The sequence below is a fragment of the Hyalella azteca genome, unplaced genomic scaffold, assembly GCF_000764305.2.
Source record: "Hyalella azteca isolate HAZT.00-mixed unplaced genomic scaffold, Hazt_2.0.2 contig10017, whole genome shotgun sequence".
NCBI classification, from domain to species: domain Eukaryota; kingdom Metazoa; phylum Arthropoda; class Malacostraca; order Amphipoda; family Hyalellidae; genus Hyalella; species Hyalella azteca.
The window spans coordinates 195,531-208,376 of NW_025940070.1; the positions used below are offsets into that span (position 1 = coordinate 195,531).

The following is a 12,846-nucleotide window of genomic DNA, read 5'->3' on the forward strand; positions in this document are numbered from 1 at the left end:
AAATTATACTTAGCGTGAAAACTTTTACGATCGATATTGAAACCTGAATTCATGAATACCATTACCATGAACTTACAGCACAGGATGATTGTGAGCTCTCATAACGAGTCGAGCGCTAGAGTCAAGACCAGTATACATAATTTTTTTTACATAATTACATTTTTTACATAATTAATCTTGGGAGATAAGCTAAAAATAAATAATAACATTAAGTAGTATAGGTATCAGCTAGCTTCAAGTATCGGCCTGAGTATTACTTCAGAGCTTGAACTAAATCCATAAATTATTATTATTTACTGAAATAATAATAACTACTGTGATATTTTAACACGAGCGATCGGCTTATAAATTACAGAAAACATTTGTTCACACCGCAATTTTATAAGCTGAATGTTATTCGCGTGAATTTGCTCAATAAAAGTTACTCGATGTTGGCGGTCGCACCGAAAGTCTTCAAAAAGTTTGGCGATAAAACAAAGGTGGAACCCTGGACATCTCATCCGTGGACGTACGACGATAGACAAGCAGCGCTGTCGCAAGCACACAGAATTACCATTTAGAAACTAGGGCTTCTTTCAAACTGAGGAATAAAGAAACTTGCTTCGCTGTAAAAAGTAATGTGTAAATGCAGAGTCAACAAGACTTATCCAATGGCCGTGTTGATGAATTCTGAAAACAATTTAATTGATCTTCCTAAAAATTTTACGCTTACGCTTCAACACAAAATGTTATCCATATATCAGATAATTATCATCATTCATACAAGAAATCATAAAAATCACAATGAAATCAATGAAGATCATAATCAATCACAAGAAAAGATCAATTGAAAAACTTCCATAACTATAGTTTCCTCAGTTTGATGAATTGTTTGTTACATTAATCTCAGTTTTTTACATGAATCACTTTGAGCTACATGAATCATTTGTGTGTTACAAGAATCATTTGTCTGTTGCAAGAATAATCTATGTGTTACATGAATCATTTTCTGTTACATGAATCATTTTTATAATCTTGCACAAGATCGTTTCTGCTTCCGCAAGTGTCCGACGAGTTCGGTCGTTGCTGTAATTTACGTGGCCACCCACGACGTTTAATCGTCAGTGCGTCATTGTCTACAGTGCGCCGTCGTCTACAGTGCGTCATCGTCTACAGTGCGTCGTCTACAGTGCGTCGTCGTTTACAGTGCGTCATCGTCTACATTGCGTCGTCTACAGTGCGTCATCGTCTACAGTGCGTCGTCTACAGTGCGTCGTCTACAGTGCGTCATCGTCTACAGTGCGTCGTCTACAGTGCGTCATCGTCTACAGTGCGTCATCGTCTACAGTGCGTCGTCTACAGTGCGTCATCGTCTACAGTGCGTCGTCATCTACAATGCGTCGTCTACAGTGCGCCATCGTCTACAGTGCGTCGTCTATAGTGCGTCGTCTACAGTGCGTCGTCTACAGTGCGTCGTCTACAGTGCGTCGCCGTCTACAGTGCGTCATCGTCTACAGTGCGTCGTCTACAATGCGACGTCGTCTACAGTGCGTCATCCTCTACAGTGCGTTGTCTACAGTGCGTCGTCGACTACAGTGCGTCGTCGACTACAGTGCGTCATCCTCTACAGTGCGTCGTCTACAATGCGACGTCGTCTACAGTGCGTCATCGTCTACAGTGCGACGTCTACGGTGCGTCGTCGTCTACAGTGCGTCATCGTTTACAGTGCGTCATCCTCTACAGTGCGTCGTCGTCTACAGTGCGTCATCGTCTACAGTGCGTCGTCTACGGTGCGCCGTCGTCTACAGTGCGTCATCGTTTACAGTGCGTCATCCTCTACAGTGCGTCGTCGTCTACAGTGCGTCGTCTACAGTGCGTCATCGTCTACAGTGCGTCGTCGTCTACAGTGCGTCGTCTACAGTGCGTCATCGTCCACTGTGAGCGACGTCGATAAATCCCGCGAGTGCGGTAAGCAGTCAAGCTCTTAATGGAAAAAGTTAGTTGATTGAGTTGCATTGTTCTGAAATGAAGAACAAAACACACAGTATTTTATTTCATCTAAAATTGATCTGTGAATCAAAATAATGTACATGGAGCATACAATTTCTCCAGCTTGTTAAATGTGAGGAAATTATAGCCAAGAGCCTATAAAAATCATATGTTGCTTTTCGATAGCTTTTGAAAGACGGAATATCCACGAGCACCAGAAGCAGCGAACAATAAATTGTCTTATTATAACGGAAAGATTAAAAGCTTTTTAATGGTAGTTTATTCCTACGTTTTTTTAATTGAATATCTAAATTTTAACTTTTTAATAAAGAAAAATGACTGGACATTAGGAAAATCTTCTCTGGTTGTTGTCACCTTATGATAAAATAAGCGGTCATAATTTTACTAGTGAAATAAATATGTAGTTTCAAATCTTAACCGTTCTATGTATCGCTGATTTCAAAGTAACCTAAACCTAAAGGAAAAGTTCTACTCGTTGTTTATTCATCCTCAAGTAGGGCGATGTCAACGGGATGAAAATTTCAGCTGAACGTCTCGACTGAAAAGCTTTGTTGTCTCGGCTTGGCAGCTGCTGAGTTACAGTATGACATGATCTCCGTGAAGTATAAATTGCATCTACAAAATAACCGAATAAAGGTGGAGTGCATAAATTCAGCTCAGAATAAAAGTAGCTAAACTTTTTTATCAATAGATCTTTATTCTTTATTCACACAGGAGAGCAAAAAAATACATAACAAGAGAACATCGAAAATTTGAAGAAAAAAATACAAAATGCTTCCATGTGAATGCCCATATAAGCTAAAAAGCTTCACAGGCGACATAGGCGATATTACTCTCAATAGAACAATAACATACGGCAATTGCTAAAATCTTACATGATAATCGAAGTCAAATTAACTGGGATAGAATAAAATCGCGAAAATTTATTCTTTAAAAAGAATTTAGAACAATCTATTTAAAATCATCAGGCAATTCATTAAATTTTTTTAAACAATTAAAAACTTTACCGTTTCTTTCAATTTCTAACCAAACTGGGGGTAAGTTAAAACGCATGCCCCTGGTGTCATGGGCATGTTGAGGAACAAGAGAGGCGAATGCTGAATTAAAAAGACGTTTATCATGGAAAAGTGCCCTATTCATGAATTTTAAAAGCTGAAATTTGTACATACTTTCAAGTTTTAAAATTTTCGACTGCCTATATAGTACATTAGTACGAGTTAAAGAGATATTGTTTCCATCATACCTAACCCGAAATATTGTACGCAACAATTTATTAATTTAGGTGATTACCCGTTTCCTTGAATTAAAAGATACCCCACCCCAGATTAATAACGTGTTTGATAGTTTAGATAAGGACAATGAGTGGAAAAGAGTTCTTAATGATGGAATAGGTAAAACATTTGATAGAGCACGCAAAACTCCGTGGGCTTTACACAGCCCCTGACAGACGTAGTTAACGTGTTTATCGAATGAAAACTTATTGTCGATTATTAAACTAAAAAATATCTGAAATCATCAACCAATTCTAAAACTAGTTGTTCAGAATTGCTATCAATTGAAGAGTGTGGCAAAAGAGTAGCAGAAGTCCCTCGACCTTTTCTGAAGGTCAAGGGATTAGGATTTTTTGACATTTACATATTAGAACATTTTTAATACGTATTACCACATTTTCTAGTACATGTTGATACATTCCGCTACCGTTTATTAACTTCCTGTCAAAACAAGTGCTTGTTATTTTGCTCTATGGAAAGAACAACCAATTCATACAAATATATTTATTTCAGAAGAATCAATCAATAGCACAAAAATAAAGAGTAGTAAAAATTAATGCCTAAGTAATGACGCGTAGATATAATAAAATTACTTCTGATGAAAACAAACCACTTTCACACTTAATTTCATAGAAGTATTATGTAATTTTGCCTCTTAGAACCATTCTAAATGTAATTTCCTTTCAGAATGTTACGCAAAAAGTTTTTATGTATGTGTTTATGCATACACTGCTATAGATATGGATACCAATGAAGTCAAATGGTTTGTCAGTCAATCGCTTAATCATGTTTAATCGTCACATATACGGCAAAACAAGAAGATAGGAGACAAACATGACACTTATTGACCACTTATCATCACAATGCAATCCTATCAGTAAAATTTTCTCAATGATCATAAAGATTCAATAAGGTTGATTGAAAGCAGAAATAAAATCAAAAGGCAAATTTCTTGAATACGAATTAATATAACGAGAAAGCAATTTTGGGGAAATTTTGCTGACGATTTTTTTGCTTTTTTATTTGTAGCCACTCCTGACAAATAAAAAAGCGTTGGAAATAATATTATGACTTAAGGCCATCAAAAATATAAGATTTAAAATTAATCGAATTAAACTGTCACATGTGATATGTGCCTTTACCGGAGTGAAATGGTATACAGGTAATTGTTTTACCGTAATTACCGGTAGCAACGGTCATTACCTGCGGCTCTTGTAAGCTGATTAGTATAATATATATGACGAATTGCTGTCCATTTACGCTGCACGTTAAAAAATATAGGTCGTAAATATTGTCTGTAGACTATAGTCCCATCGATATATCACAGAAAAAGAAAGCGTAGATTTCTACAGTGGTACTTACATTACGGAGTGTAATAAAATTGAACTAATCAACTAAAAAAGTTTTAAATAAAATAAAAATTAAATTCTTATTATCTTTTATTTTCGCTGAATATAAAGTTTCGTTCATGAAGAAGTAGAATTGCACGTATTATGTTTGATATACAAAAAGAAAGATGAAGCGCATGAAAACTTTGAAGAATCTTTGATGCCTTACAGCTCAGACTGCGGAGAATCTTCAATATCTCTTGATATTTTATTACGGCATTTAATCGGAAAGGTCACTTGGAACATGAGCAGCAGACATGGAAAGATCGGAGGCGAGTGAATAAAATCGTATTTTTTTTCGATTAAAATAAATAAGTAGAGATTCAAATTTTGTAATTAAAATTATTTGGAATTGACTAATTTTCTCGAAAACACTGGCAATTTTATAAATTCTTGGTTTATTTTTCAACTTTATACCTCAAAATTTTCAGATAATAATAGAAAAGATAGTCGACAATTTCCCTGATATTAATCACCTTGTAAACGAATTACACAACTGAATGCTGATATCCTGCTAGCGCGGTCCACTGATAACAGGAATGCCGTCATCACTTATCAATATCTTACTCGAGTGCTTCGTAATCTTACGAACGCAATTGCTACCAATCACTAGCCGATAAGTGTGACATACAATCAAATGCAACCGTATTTATATATCATATTTCATAAAAGTGCGATTGTCAATAAATAATGTTCACTTGTTACATGCTTTTGATAAATTACTTGGGGTAACACGTACAATTACTTCGCTGTAGCACTTTTATGTGCATGCGGGGTGCTAGCATCCGGGTCCAAGGGTTGGAAACAAGCATTCGACGTCAGAAGTGGATCATGATGCAAATTTAACGAGCCAGTTAATAGGTCAGAATGACTCACAAAAGGGTGAATGATTAAAAAAATTGCGATGACAAAGTGTATCCAAGCCCCCTCATCTTTTGCAGTGTACTAAAGTGGTTCGTTAATCTTATGAAAGTAAATGATCCCAATCAGTATCCCACTTGAATGGTTGATTAATCATCATATGATTAGCATCTGAACAAGTCAGTATCATACTTGAGTATTACATTAATGGTGTGAATGTCATCGGCATAAGTCATAATCCTACTTTAAATGTTTTCCTAATCATGCAAATGTCATGGGATCTAATCATTATACTAATTGTATTTCTCACTAATCATATGAATGTCATTGGCACCAATCATAATCAAACTTGAGTATTGCACTAATCATATCAACGCCATGGGCGCCAAGCAGAAATTAATTAATCAGTTCCCTGAATTTCTTCAGTCTTGGACAAAGCGACAGAACCGTTGAGCTGTTGTAGTGCTGGAAATTAGCCTCATCTCAGTTGCGTTCGACTGCAAACAATCCCGAAATTTACAATACAAGTGTGAATGAACTATTTAAATTTTTGTTCATATGTTGATGTGGATAAATATGACTAGTATGATTCCTTTCATTGAACATATTTTACTTTTATTGAACATTGAAAATATTTTCTGGGCCCTCTGAGTGAAATAAATGAGGCTAGTTGGACTCATCCAGGTAAGTTAAATGTAGCGGGTAGAAACCGTGGAGTTTAGAATCGGATCACCTTTAAATATTATATACGTACTGGCGCCTAAACTTATTGACAATAACTTTTCATGTCTTTAGAGTCTGGAAGCGGCATGAAGGTAAAATCTATTGCTTATTAATTAAATAATTTTACAGGGGCTATATAAATAATTCAGTAAAGTATCTTTTGTTTACCAACGGATTCTTGATTGTCGTTGCCATAGTACAGGATAATATTTTAAAACAATTGCCATTGCGCTCCTTAATTTTATTCTTATTTTTGCTTGAGACATTAGTTTTCAGCATTGACTGAAAACTTTTAATGGAATAACATCTACAATTTTTAATAAATGTCGAAATGACGAAGTTAGCACACAAAATTGTAAAACATTTAACATGTATCCATTAATTGAAGAAATTTGATTAATACATTGCTAGTTTGTTAGTCGTTGCATTGAATGATTATTTCGTAATATAATTACGGAAAAAGTTTTGATTTTGTACAATCATCTAGTGACATCTCCGCATTTCTTCCAAACTATTTGGGAGAACAAAGCACCAGCACGGCTTTCTGTATTGTAAAGTTCAGTGGAAAAAGTAATAAGACGATCTTGCTTGGACATGTTTGATCAGAGGGCACGCAGGCTCAGTGTGCGGTGAGATGTGCTGAAGTGAGGTGTGTGGCGCTCCGGAGCTCCAGTGGATTCTAACTACACGTTCTGCATCCGCTCCTATACCTTGAATACATCCAATCCCTTCCTCCTATGTACGTAAAATATTCCTTATATGCACGAATTTTTCATTAGGGTGTTCTGTCATGGTATGATTAAGACTATTTTCTCTCAAACTGTGACGACCAAAAATTTTGCATGTTTTTCTTTCAATTGACTTGAGGACGAGATTTTAGTTGCGTGGGTCCCTTGGGTTCATTCAACTACGGGCGTATATACCCACTTGCTTTATTCTTTATTCTTCTCAAGTCTTCATAACCGAAAATGTATATTTTACTGGCTATTTGAATCCATAAAACACGAAGCATTAAAGATTCGAGTAAGTTTCGGTCAGAGCTCTATCATATTTTTGAAGTACAATTAAGAAGTTTAGCCAAAACTATTTTATATTTATTTCTACCATGTGATATATGACGAAACTTCCGTAGGTTTTTACAGTTATTGGCAAGGGTGTTTTTTTTATCATATGGAATTTTAAGGAACTTCTAAAGCTTTGCTGCTGAAAATATGCAAATAGACCAAATCGTTCAACTGTAATTTAATCGTTGAATGATTAAACTACATTGCACAATTTTTACTGCACGTTTAGGAGCAGATAATTTTTAAAAAACATGCGCGAAATATGTCAGACCAGAAAAAATCCATTGAAATTTGCAACCCAATACCTTGTTTTTAGACAAACCCTATCACCCATGCAAGTCAAGTCAAGTTCAACTTAATCTATAATCATATAATGCCTTCAAAAGTGTTCGTAAAAGTCCCAACACCTTAAATTCGGTAACATTATTTCAGGGAAATTATACTGATTTTTTCTGACTCCGGGCTCGTTCGACCACGTTTACTTAACACTACGCCGCTCAAGAAGTTTGAAATTCAGTAAATTTTCTTTCAAAACAGTTCGCCACCCGCCGGAATGAAAATAAGATAAATAAAAGTCACCATAAGCATGAATAACCCATTCTTCAAACTGACAATACATACAAAGAACATCTTCGGCGATCAAAACGAAGACGGTGGTTTATTATGGCTGGGATGAATTGTCGGAGGTGATAGAGTAGCGTCCGGTGCTGAGGGTGCAAGTGACCGCAGCGTAATGAGCCAGCCGTGACAGCCGCGACTGAAGATGTGCCATCTATACGCTTCAGCTGACTGCGACGCGTGTAGCAAGTTCAGCTGATGGTGACAATGATGTTCCCTTCGTCTCGTATTGAATAATAATATTGCTGACTAATTTCTTTTTTAGTCCAATTTTCCAAATTTTGTATCTAGATTACTTTTTCCTGCGTCAAGGTTTAAGGTTTACTATAAAAATAATATATTAGTCCAATAAATAAATTTCTTATCATCGGATATACTTCTCATTATTTTTCTAGCCCCGCAACTTTTCATGAAGACTCAACTACTGTTGACAATAATCTGCGCTCTGCAATGTATTCACTACGCGACACATCAATCGTGATCAAGAACACCTCAGAATTACATCAGAGATTATTCCAACCGATATTATTATATGAGATACGTTATATCAGAATTATATCATATTGAATATCAGTACGCTAAGGCTGTTCGCAGAGTTCAGGGAGGCTGTCTCTCTCTCTCTTGCCCTCTACGCGTAAGGGCTTCTCTCCCCTCGGCTTCCAGCTCGCGCTCAAGCGAGCGAGTAAATTCTAATTGAGAGTCAGGGTAGAAAATCTGTACTGTGATTAGAGAAGATTGAAGCGTAAATGAGTAAATCGATCCACCTGACATCACATCTAAAACTAGACGAATGATGCAAGAAGGCTTTTCGAGGAAAATTTGAATGTCTGTGCTTTGTACTAAACTAGTTTAAAGAAAGAAAGCTTTTCTTCATGCCATAAACTTGAATTTTTCAATTGTTAAAAACATTAAAACTTGCGGAAAAAACTTGTGACATTAAAACTTGTGGATAGCTTGTTAATTTTATTCAATATGCCGGTAATTATCTTACGGTATTGTTATCAACATTTTTGGATATTTAAACTTCTAATTAAATTAGGTGATTCTATTAAGACAAATAAGTAGGTCTATTATGAAAATGTTTTTTTATCAATATGAACGATGCCTTTTTATTCACTTACAAACACGGCGCCGAAAAAATCCCTAGCTGCTTTGCCTTAGAATGTTTTTGCAAGCCCTAGCTGTAGTGTTTGCCTTCATAATTGCTGCCCCTGTTTACTCGCGTGTATTCCTGGAAAATCAGACGATTTTGTTGTGTAGAAGCCTAAGCAGGTGTGACCAAGCGATAAAACTTACATAATCTCATGACACCGTACACTGATGAGCGAGACATGCTGCTTACATAAAGTTTTATTGAGCTTGGAAATGAACGTGTGCTGATTAGATGTTCTCCAATGCGTGTTAAGCCAGATTCGAAGTTTGTAATATTGTTATGAAATTAACGCTTAATCTGAATTTATATCGAAGCTAGAGTTCAAAATTTACTTTGCAAGAACTAGGAAAAGGTTTAATTTAGTCGTATATTATCCTAAGTATTCACGCAAATTTATCGCTATTGATGAATGCGTTAGGAAGATTGGAAGCTGCAAAATGCAAAATATTTATATTGAAAATAAAATAGATAATTATCGTTGTAAACTATTGTGGGAAACGGGAACAAAAATTTGAGTTATGAAAAATATTCTCAATTGATAAGTGAATATCGGCACTGAATTTAACCTGCAAAATTAGATCAAATGTATTGTCGATTGTTGCACAAAAATTTCGTTGTGATGAGCTTGATATTGACGCTCAATGTCAAACGTAAATTTGGATCATTTCCGCAGCTTTACTGAAGCGTTCGAACAATGTATAGCTCCCCATTAAAAAAGTGTAAGTGTTTGAAGCTTCCCTCGGGGAAAGCCCAAATTTGGCATCATGTGTTCCATTATATTTCACTTGTTATTTTATCGCTAAAAATTCAATGAGTTTTCATCCAGCATTCCGTCATTGGAATGCACGTTTCTCTCTAGCATCTCCGCGTTAACCTGTTCTGCAGAATTGACTTGCCAGCGTAACCTTCTTACACAACAACTCGCGCAACATCGAATTAGCACGTTATCGTTTCGGATTCATAAAAAGGTTTAATTCAAATAGTGAATTCAATGTAATAAAATTTTAAGCGAGTCTAAGCAACTTGCTATTGCTATTTAAGATACCAAGGAAATTATTACTCGCTTCTGTAAGACAGAAATTTATACGGGTTTAAATTAGGTTACATCATTCATATGATCCAGAGATGTCTATTTTTCATGTAATAGTCTACGTAAATGCTGATATTAGAGTGCCACCATTTCAGATGCCATAAACTGGGTTATATTTATTTCTTTGCATGCAAAACGCCCCCAATAAAGTGGATATTTTGTGGAATGTAATATTCCAATAGGCTTCCTGTTATGACGGTCGACGCTGGTTGCCAGGCTGCTTTCATCCAAGACTCCTATTATGAGCTCCTATTATTATGGTGTTCGTAGTCGTCCTCCTGCTCCTTCCTCCAGCTCAGATCTTTTGCTCGCTGGGGTTTTTAGCTCACTGAACTCTGCCACGGCTCATTACGGCCCTGCTCAGCGCCCCTTGAGAGCCCCACGCTGCAGCCTCTGCCACGCTCTCCACAACACCTCATTATCGTAGCCTCCTCAATTCTTTCTGACCAATTTTCTAGTGTCTTGAGATTTTTTATACTTTTTTATTTTTTATTTTTGCTATTGTTTTACCATTTCTTGTCATTTTCTTTTCTAAATTTACTGAATATAATTTTTTTTCAAAAAGAACAATTTATTTCCTTCGGTATATTTGAAACATGGAACTCTTTCTAATTCCTCGTTTCAGATATTTTTGAAAAATTCAACTTGAATTTAATTATGTTTTCCTCTCATCTAATGGGGGGTGTTGGTGTGTTACGTTAGATAACCGTTTAATCGTTAATTTTTTCAGCACTGAATTCTCGTGTACAAGATTTTGTGGCTTTAAGATGACGGTTGAGATTGAAATAATTGTTCGGGAAATCGCTAATTTAAAGCCAGTCATGTTGAGAGATATAATGAAGTGCATTCGAAGAACTAAATAATATTGTTTGTCATAAATAAAAGATTAGCCCACATCAAAGAGTTATTTATAGATAAAATCTAGTAGCTTATTCTGGATTGAACAGATGTTTTGCGATGAGTAGTTTCAAAGGTAAATTCTTTTAAGGAAAGTGCCATTCATTTCAAATTTTTACGAATCCTTCAAATGATTGGTTTACCTGCTTTATTGTATATTGGGATTTTGTGATGCAATCATTTATGTCCTAAGTGTAATTTTATACGTTTGAGTTCCATGTTTTATTTATTTGCTAGGCAATGCCTTACATTATTCAGCCCCATACGATGCCTTTTGTGGTATACATCAGAGAATTAAAAGCAAGGAAAGCACGAAGTATCTCACATCTTCATTGAAGACGTTTGGAGTCAATTGCTACATCCTCAGTTCTTCAACACTGGAAACCGAGATTAAACAACTGGATGAGAAATTTGCTGAGCAGTTATTTTACTAGAAATTTAAAAATAAAAACCATGCCAAATGTTAATAATCAAAAGTAGATAGACTTATCAATTTGTCACTTGATGCAGATGTAAGCTTATAGGGGTATTCAAACTAATTTTACAAATGTTCGGTGCTTCTATAAAACACGTCAATAAACTAAGTGAAAGTTAGAATTTTAAAGGCGCCATCGGCAAAATTAAACACGGATTTGCGTGAAGCATACAACTGGATGAGGTGGGTGCGCAAGGTGGTTTCCAGTTCGATATATTCTAGCTATTTGCTACGCCGGTGTAGAAGTGACGATGCGCGGCATCATGTCGCTCATACGTTATACTGCGTGCAGCTGATTTATACTTAAGACAAGAACATATCTGGACGTTTTCAGTAAAGTTAGGTTGAAACTCAAAAATTTATTTAGAAAGAAACTCGGAAATTTCTTTAGAAAAAAGCTTAGAAATTTTAATTTTTCAGTCAATTTTCTCTTAATAGGTTAATTGATGTAATACCTCTGCATATCAGTCTCGTGTACGTAGCCTCATAAATCGTATAACTCTTGATCGATAATTTGTGCTTTGCCGTTTGTAACTGTTTGACTCATTTACTGCCTCGGGAGAGAAAATTATTGTTTTTCAGAAGCAGGATGGGATGGAAGATTGTTTTAAGAGAATGGAAGAGTTTATAAAATATTTTGCCTAATAATTTGTGAATTATTATTGTTAACGATGAACCATATGAGATACTTTTAGTTATACTTTAGAAATGAACTCGAATTTTATGAGCAATTATGGCATTTATTTAAAGAATTATTGAGTTTAGCAACAAATGAGATATGTAATTTGGTCTTTAAATTTCGCGTCAACCACTGGACGAATTTTTATTCTTCTTAATGTCTTCGCAATGTTCTAACTTCTTGATATTTATTATGATCATTTCTGTCGTTGAGTGTTTCTACTCAATATTTCCGATGGTCGCTTGCATCGGCCCTTCTTTTATCATTAATGTTTTCGTAATTTCTATAGATTTTCCTATAAACAAATCAAATGTGCGAAAAAGAAATGCGTACGCTTTTCTTTTCGATTATTGCCTGTTCTTATTGCATCTACTGCTGACGGTTTCTTCTTCTTTCTGTTAAAACGAGAGAAATTAAGTGAAATTGAACGTTATGTGCGGGGAACAAAAAAATGAAGGTATGCACAATAACTTTTTCCTCATAAGAAAAATCTCATAAATTTATACCTGAGTGTTCGATTTTCGTGACTAAGATAAGTGCTTTGTCTTGTTTATGTTTATATCTGAAAATTCGTGCGTAATTCAGAATTTGCAGGGTAATTTCCGCTAAGCTAGCGCGTAGCCCCGCTTCTCGAGAGA

At 35.6% G+C, this 12,846-nt stretch overlaps 1 protein-coding gene across 1 annotated transcript in view; it reads left to right on the forward strand.

The window, feature by feature from the left end:
• Positions 1-6,867: 6,867 nt before the first annotated feature.
• Positions 6,868-12,846, forward strand: part of LOC108669039 — a 102,241-nt gene continuing 96,262 nt past the window's right edge. The window contains exon 1 of the mRNA XM_018156323.2: positions 6,868-6,971. The gene's annotated coding sequence lies outside the window, so the exon portion shown is untranslated. The remainder of the gene's footprint in view (positions 6,972-12,846) is intronic.